Below are 9,347 nucleotides of genomic sequence, written 5' to 3'. Positions count from 1 at the left end.
AAGCATCTATGAGAGGCCATTACTGGCTTTAAGGTTTGTATATTATGGATAATGAAATTGAATATATATGTTGATTTTAAGACAAACATTGAAAGGAATGATGAAGGTCTCACCTGGTAATATTCTATCCAAGATTCTTCTTTTGATCAGAAACTCCATGACTATTTCCCTTGTATTTCCTATTAGTGTCTGCTGGAGCATGTATTTTCTTCTGTTAGTTGATTTATTTCTTTTCTTCTGCTTACATTAAATTAAGAAAAACTTATTTAAAAATAAATATCAGCTTTCATGGACAATCTTTGTAGAAAATAGTTGGTAGAGTTTCCACCCCTCATTTATGCAGGATCAACTTAGATCTTTCCTCAAGTGCCAGTTCTTCCAGCTTCTGCACATAAAATGACAGCCTCGATGGCTGAATCATGTCTAAGTTTATTTTTATCATGTTTATGGCTCTTATATTATAACACCGTGAAAAACATGTGTCTAGTGTACATTAAACAAAAACAGTAAATGTTAATATAAAAGTCTTTAAAATAAAACATATTATATTGAATACTCTTAACCCTTGATCTTTAATGAAGTATGTGTTATTGTATCTTTATTTTCAACTTGACTAGGGCAAAGGATAAAGCCAGAAATTAAATCCAAAATGTTTTAGAACACAGTGAACATGACCTTCCTCCATAGAATGATAGTAAATAATTTTCATCTCATTGTTAATATTCATGAAAATATTTTATTGTCATGTTCTCATCCTGAGGCAAGTTTTTTTATTTTGTTTAAATACTAAAAGTAGTAAAATATCCTTATATTTCAGAATTTATATCAGCTTCCTTATAGAGAGATCTGTGTACAAGAGCTTAGGGACATATAAAGTGTGATTCAAAAATAATCAGAATTTTCATCTAATTGCCTAGGATTTTATGTAGTATCTAGTAAACCAATGAATACATAAGAGCACAAGATAACTACTTTCTAATATAAATAACCTGGATACTCTTGTATGGAGTTATATAAACTTTAACTTTATTGTGGTTAGTAATTTTATCACCTGCCACAAGTTAGGATCATCTGGAGGGAAGAAACCTCAATTAAGAACTTGTCTCCACCAGATTGACCTGTGGGTATTTCTGTCAAGAATATTCTTTGTTAACAGCTAATATGGGAGAAGCCAGGCCACTCAAAGTCGTGTCCTCCCTTGACATCTGGTGCTGAGTTATATTAAAAAAAAGTAGGCTGAGTAAGCCATGAAAAGCAAGTCAGGAACACTGTTTCTCCATGGCCTCTTTTCGGTTTCTGCCACCAACCTCTACCTTGGTTCTCTGCTTGCATTTCCCCAGTAATGGACTGTGAACTGAGTTATAAGTTGAGATAAACACTTCCCAGTGTTTATTCATAGCAGCAGAAAAGTGAATTCACAACTGAGAGAGAGAGAGAGAGAGAGAGAGAGAGAGAGAGAGAGAGAGAGAGAGAGAGAGAGAGAGAGAGAGAGAGAGAGAGAGAGAGAGAGAGAGAGAGAGAGAGAGAGAGAGAGAGAGAGAACTGTGAGGGAGGGAAGAGTAGGAGGAGAGAAAAAAAGCACACTTATTTATAGTATTAATGAATACAGGCCTGTACCCATACACATATTATAGATTATGTGAGGATATTATTATGTGTGTTTATGTGTGTGTAAAATTATCACTATAAGAAAAAGCTGACTTATACATCTCTTGCTTCCATTCTATTAAAGAAAACATAAATCAAGAGTTCACAAATGTTTTAAGGAGTTGGGAAAAATACTCAGAGAATTGATTTAAGAAAATGGTGGAATTAGAAAAATAATTTACAGTAAACTTAGAAATATTTGGAGTGTGTGTCATTAATCTCTGAATAATTATGGTCCGCACTGGTGCCTCTAGCATGAACATGGATATTTCTATTTCCAAATATAAATATGCATCAAAGGAAAAAAATTTGAATTTTACATACTTTTCTTATGAGGTCACAATGCTAACTTTCTGGCCCAATTTGAGGAAGTAGTTAGGAACATGGTTTTATTCTTTTTAGTGGTGACATTACCAAGCATTGAGAAACTTTTCTTCAAACTACATTTCTTACTGGAAAATATTCCTGTAAAAGCATCATATGTTCTCACTGTTTCAATCATTTAAATGCATAGTTCCAAGAAAGACCTGTTCAGTTCCTCAAATATATAATTTAAAAACAATAACTACAGTTGTAACTTATATGTATCTTTATACCTTTAGGTCAATAAAGAGCAAACTGGCTGAAACATCCCAAAATTAACAGCCACAGAAAATGTCTAAGTACTAATTAAAGTATGGGAGTAGTTCACAAAGGGTCAAAATAGGAATCAAATAAATTATAACTAATGTATAGAATAGTAGTCTACCTCAAAATTTTAATTAGATTCAGAAGCATACAGACTCTGTGAAAAGAGAAAGATTATGTTGAAAAACATTGAAATGTTCTGTATGTGATTAGATCAGAGATCAGATGCAAAGAGAAAAGTGTTATTACCAAAACTCTGGAATAGTGTCAAACCAAAAAAATATGAATTTGGGCATCACTCTTGAAATACAGTGTCATACAAATGCTTAAATTGAAGAAAGAAAATGTAAACTAAAGATCTAAGATCTAATATTGTTTAGTATTTCATAAATTATTAAAAACATGATTTCTAGAAAACTTTTTTTGTCTTTAATTCTATAACCATAGCTTTTGGGAGGTTGAGACAGAAAAAGAATCATTTGAGTATATGAATTTAAGACAAGTCTGTAACACACACACACACACACACACACACACACACACACACACACGCACACACGCACTCACACACACACACTGAGAGAGAAAGAGGAGGATGGAGGGGAAAAGGAGAGAATATTCTACTTTCAAAATTTGTCATATGAAATTCCTAGCTCTTTCTAAAATTCATGACCACTTTCTCATTGTTATACAGACATACATACATTCATACACACACACACATACATACATACATACATACACATACCTGTATTCTTCTAAATGTATAAGTACACATCTGAAAATACACATACACAACATAAGCAGATGAGCTCATCATTTTTAATGGATATGAATGTAAAGATCTAAAATAAAGTAAAGTAAAATAATGTGATAGATAAAAAAGAATAACAGTGGGTCTTTTAAAGTGGGTGAGTCCCTGCTGCTAGAGGCATTGCAAGTGTGGCTCCTGGGTCACATGTGCATCAGGAAGTGGCAGAGATGAGTGGGGCTATGCCTATGCTCAGTGTTCTGACATATGAATATCTGAATGATTGGTAGCCTAAATTCCCTGAAAAAAAAATAGCTTGAGAGACAACTACCAGCCTGGAGACAAGATGCCCAGACAAGGAGCTAGCCTGAGAAGACCATCAATATGGACAATCAGGTAGGTCCGGATGCGCTCCAGTTAAAATTGTTTTTATAAAACTGTGTTTGTTTCTCAGTTTCTCTCTTAACTTGACTATCACACAAATAACTAAGACTATTTTATATTTGTTTAATAATAAGTCTCACAGCACAATAACTTATCAGTTATTACTCTATTCTTAACCCTCTAAGCTAATTTGGTTTCCTCCCAATGGGCATCCCAGTGATACTTGCACTTTGTAGCTTTCCTGTTCCAGCTCTTCTCTCCTGGTGTTTCCTGAACTTCCGCCCTTGGCTGAATCCCAGGGGTAAATCTCCTACTTCCTCTTCTAACTTCTTCTGGCAGGAAGTCTAGCCCTTTTCTCTCCCTACTCAGTGACTGACTGACTGTAAGCTGCTTTTTTTGGCATACAAGAGGAATAATTGTAGAATAGAATTTAGACAACATTGAGAATCACCTGATCATCAGAACAAGGCCTGCAACAGATAGGAGGGATATGGAAATCAGCATTTGATTTACACAATAACCTTATTCCAGATTCTCCCCCTTTTAGTCTATTGATCGACTCTTGCTATTATAATAACAAACTATATGCAACACAACAATTATTAAAAGTAGTAGGTAAAACATACATTTGTATATTTGGCATTCTTGAATAAAGTATTTTACTATCTAATAATTTCTGTCATCTTAAACAATTTAAGCTTAACTGAGAGTCTATAACTATATAGTCTTCAACCCTATCAAAGTTTAAGTAGGAATAAATATTACCTAATATGTAAGATACAGGCCTATGGCTCTGGGGTTGTGAGAATAGAAGAATTATCTCTGCCCTCCCCTACAGATAAGACTCAGCACAGCAGGCCTTGCATCTCACTTGGACAGCACAGCCAGAGAGCTCATCCCAGGGTCATGAGACTAGTCAACCGGCCGTGTTCCTCACCAGCTGCAACACTTGGGAGCGACAGCCCAGCACCTCACCAGGAAGCAGGGTAGAACTGGTGCTGTTTGCAGAGATTTCTGTTTATGTAACCTGCAGGGCACGAGAACAGGAGAGTTAGTGGCTGACCAGCTAAGATAACTCTCATGCCATGGTCCAGGGCTTTGTATTGGCCCAGATCAACATCTTCCCCATAGATTAATTGCTGGAGTGCATGAAGTGGCTGGTTCTGCAGATCCAAACTACAGAGTCTCCGTGACACAGGGCTATGACAGGATAGCTGAAGGAGTCACACAGAAAGTCCAATATTGAGAGAATAGCAGAAGCCAGACACCTCATACCAGAAAAAGGAGTCATTGCAATGAACATTTGGTATGGACAAAATGGTATACTTTGGGAACACTATGACACAGGTACAGCTTCTACAACAATAATTTTTCTCCTTTGGGTATGAGGGGAGGGCGAGATGAATGAGATTGGGGTGCATGGCGTAAAAATCACAAAGATTCAGTTAAAAAGTTTTTAAAAAGAATAAAAATTATGTTAAAGTGTGTGCTACTGTCTTAAGCTATAAAAATCTAACAGCGTTATTTATCACACTAATAAAATTAAGAAATAACCCACAAGGCCTCACTAGAAGCAGAGAATCATTGGATATAATTTAAATCTGTATGACTAAAGTATGTAGGTAGTAAAGTCAGAAAAGTTTTCTTCACCTGACAAAGAAAGTCCTGAAAAAATGCAACAGGATTTGTATTATTCAATCGATCCGTATTCATTGTGTTCCTGATGGAAATTATGTGCTACATGAGGCTTTGGAATCTCTACTTTTATAGCTATCCATATGAAGTTAGTGAGTGCTATAGGAGAAATTAGTACATTTTAAAAGAAATAGTTAGAAATATGAAAACAAATGTTTCTAGCTCGAGCAGAAAACATAACTCTTAACATGAAATGATTGTTATTTGCGAATTACATTTAAAATAATCTAATTAATATTTGAGTTTATAAATAATTAATGATTTCCAAGTTCACATTTATGTTAAATGGTTTCTAAAGGCCAAATGTCAGGAAATATTAGTATATTAGTAATAATATACAATATTTAGAAACTAAGTTAATTAAATTATAAAATATTTATATAGAAATCTGTAAAGCATTATTGAAGAGAATATTAAAAACAACACAAATAAATGAAATGTTATATTCATTAACTTTGAAATGCAATGTTATAAAAATAAAACTATATGGTGAATTGATATGTGGTCTTACACTAATCTTAATTTTAAAAGTATTCCAACAAAATTTACTAAACATAAAGGAATTGGCATCAGTATACAAGAGGAGTGGAAGAATGAAATTAAACAAACAAATGAACAAAATATCCTGATCCTCCCACATGAGACTTGCTTTTTAAATTTACTTATTTTCTTTTTAAAATATGTATTAAAGTATTCAAGATAGTACATCATTTATACTTGTTATTTGCATTATTTAAAATAACAAATTCATGAATGTATAATAAAATCTGTTATACAAATATGGAATAATTTATAGCACATACCACATTATATTTAAACATACATGCTATTTTAAAATTATGACACATTAACTAAATTATCAAATCAAGATAATAGTTTTTGAGAATATTAATATATCTGTATCAGGTAAAATATTGTGAATGACTAACAGGTTCATAGAAATGCAAACACACACACACACACACACACACACACACATGCATAAAAACACCTACAAGATAAAGCTCAAGTGAGAAGAAAATATATAATTTTATATAAATCAGAGTTCAAAATATTATTTACTACATCCTTACTGTGACATATTTGGTAAATCAATTAAATTTCATGAGATGGTCTACCTTAATCAGAATTAAAGTAATGTTTGAATTGTTATATAAAGTGTTTGAGATTGCAAATTATTGCAGGTATTATGGAAAACAACAGAAAATTTCCACAAAAAGTAAAACCAGAACTACGATATGATCTGTTGACCCTCCTCATGTGCGCGTACACAAAGGAAACAAGGCATTTTGGGGCTGTGTGCTCTCTAAGGTCATTGAAGTATTGTTCATAACTGTTCAAGATGATAGTTCTGCAAGTTGAGAGTTCTGGTGGTTTTACTTTTTTTTACTTGAGACAAGTTTGATTTACTTGGGAAGACTGAACTCATCTGAGAATACTTTCATTTAAAATATTTCTAGGAGAGTCTGCAGGGCATTTTCTTGTGGATGGGACCAGCCAATAATGGTAGTGGTACCCCCTGGGTAGGTGGTTGTGAGCTATAGCATCAAGCTGGATGAGAGAAAGCCATGGAGACAAACCAGTAAGTAACATTCATCCATGGCATATGCTTTATTTACTTCCACCATGTTTCTGCCTTGAGTTCTACCCTGTCTTTTTTCTGTGATGATGTATGATCCAAGAAATTAAATCTTGCACTTTTATGCATAAAACCTTACACATTTGTGAGTATATTGCCATTCTTGTAATTGTCCTGGCTAATAAGGGCTATTTAATTGCTTTTCTCCTTGGCCATGTTTTCTAATGTTTCCTGGAACCATGGAAGATAAACCTCAGACAGGAGGCTTTCAGGTGAAACCCAGAAAAAATGATCATCTAGTCCTATGACCTAAGTCATTTTATCTTCAGAAATAGGGACCTACCTTCAACCACTGAAATATATCCACATGCTACACCAATAATCTATATTATGTGGTTATCGCCTGAACAATTCTGATTAACTATTAACAGGAAGGATTTATCATGTCTGGTCCTTGGGTATTTGCTTTTCTAAGGTTCTTAGTGAGCACTGTCCTTAGTACACACGTTTAACCCATAGAATTAAAGTAATATTAACTGGTGGAAGGAAGCAGTGAGGTTGAAGTTCCTTCATGAGTTTAAGCAGGTCAACAGTGACAGTTAAAACCAGAGAATAAGAAGGAGCCAGAATATTACAACATATTCCCAGTGTTAATTTGAGACCAAGTAGAGCAATTCAGTCAGAAGCTGAGAGAAGCCAGTCTAAATCACACAGCTTGGAAAGGAGTTTGAGTCAGAAGAGCTGAATTGAACCAGACAGCCAAAGTTCAGAAAGGACAAAAAAGGGTGACCTTCAGCAGGAAGTCTCAGAGGCTGCAAACATTCTAGGCCTAGAGTAGATTGTATGGAGGCTAGAACCTTCCACAACTATGCCTATGTTAGTAGGCAGAGGCAGTAAGCATTGGAGATGAAAATTACATCAGGTGAATCAAAGTTACTTTTACATTTGGTAGTAAGCATGAGAGACAAGAATTACAACAAACAAATAAAAGTTACTTTTGCATAGATGCAGAGATCCCTTTATGAACACATTCAGCCTCTGAGATTTATTGCTGAGTAAGCTCACTTTTTCTAGCTCTCTTTGAACTCTAGCTATCTGATTCAATTGAGCTGTTCTGGGTGAAACTCCTCTCCAAGCTGACTGAGTCTTCATCACCTGTGTCCAGGTGATCTTTCTCTGCAGCATGTATCTGTACAACTGTCCTGGTAAAAATGACTTCTTTTGCCTCTGAGCTGATCTCTCTTAAGTCAACTCTCTTTCCTCTCTGTTCTCATGAGAGTTGGGCATATCCTATTTTATCAAATCTTTCTCCAATTCAACAATTTGTCTGCCTCTCAGTTAGACATCATTTTCAAACATGTGCGCTTCCTCCTACAAACTAACTTTACATTCTATGTTAGGAACTAAAAGTGTGTAGTTAAGGTGTGCTTGCATTTCAGCAAGATCACACAGACCCAAGGGTTTGGGATGTGATCAAATCAGCCATGTTTCTGGATTAAAATTCTTCTATGTATCTATGTCTGTTTTCTGGGCTCTTTTCCTTCTGTTGGTTAATTCCTATTCCAATGTATTAGTTTTTTCTTTATATTATTTATTATTATTCCTTATATTTCTGGCTTATATTTTTTTCCACTGAGAAACAGGATGGGGTGAAGATACTATATATTCATCAGAATATATTATGTAAGGAATAAGCTTTTTCAATTACTGAAAAGTATCTACTAGAGTGGACTTTGAATGTTTAATAATTTATATATATATAATTCTATGACATATAATACACATGTAATATGTATAATTATTATGTGGTAATTAAACTATAAATACATTGAAAATCATATAGAAATTATGAGTTCCATTTTTTTCAATCTGTACCTTAAAATCCTCAGTAGCCAACAATGTTCATTCGATATCCTTAGAAAGGTAGTTTGAAGCCCAGTGCAGTGGCACACAGGAAGGCAGTACTCAAGGAGGCAGTGGTAAGCCGATCTCTGTGAGTTCGAGGTCAGCCTGGTCTAAAAAGCAAGTCCAGGACAGTCAAGCTACACAAAGAATTTCGGGGCTGATCATTTGATATTGGTTAATGAATTGGCGAGGCACAATGAACATTATTCATATTGAGAAGTTTGTATATATGCATTTATGAATATATAAAATATACATATAGATATTTGCATTTATATGTGTATGTTTGCATATGTTACATATATATTCTCATGAGCAAAGAGAATATAACTTTGAAAAGATATAGGCAGTATATATGGAAACGTTTGTGCCAAGTAAAGGAAGAAGGAAAGTTAGATAATTATAATTTAAAAAATAAGAGAAATAAATTTAAATGTAACATTTCAAATTGGGCTAAAAATATATTTCATTAAAAAAAATTAAACAGAAATGATTCACTATGGTTACTTGAAAATTAGAAGGCTTAAAATTTGACACTATAAATTACTATTATTCATTTTATAGTGGCATTGATGTCATACATTCCTATTTTGAGAAAATTATCATGAAAATTGTTCTCAATGTTATTTTGACATTATTTTTGATCAAAGGAAAGGAAATGTTGTTGGGAGCTAATTATCCTTAAGTGATGTTTCATATTCTTTGTGTGTGAATAATAAATGACTTTATTTTGATTTTAAAAAGTTTTAATATATTTTC

At 33.8% G+C, this 9,347-nt stretch overlaps 1 non-coding gene across 1 annotated transcript; it reads left to right on the top strand.

Annotated features, from left to right (window-relative positions):
- The first annotated feature begins 3,192 nt into the window (after positions 1 to 3,192).
- On the top strand, positions 3,193 to 3,323 carry LOC127206037 (small nucleolar RNA SNORA17). Its single transcript, XR_007832732.1, has one exon. It is a non-coding gene; the product is annotated as a small nucleolar RNA SNORA17 (small nucleolar RNA).
- The last annotated feature ends 6,024 nt before the right edge of the window (positions 3,324 to 9,347 follow it).

The sequence above is a fragment of the Acomys russatus genome, chromosome 22, assembly GCF_903995435.1.
Source record: "Acomys russatus chromosome 22, mAcoRus1.1, whole genome shotgun sequence".
NCBI classification, from domain to species: Eukaryota; Metazoa; Chordata; class Mammalia; order Rodentia; family Muridae; genus Acomys; species Acomys russatus.
This window is presented reverse-complemented; position numbering and strand designations above follow the sequence as displayed.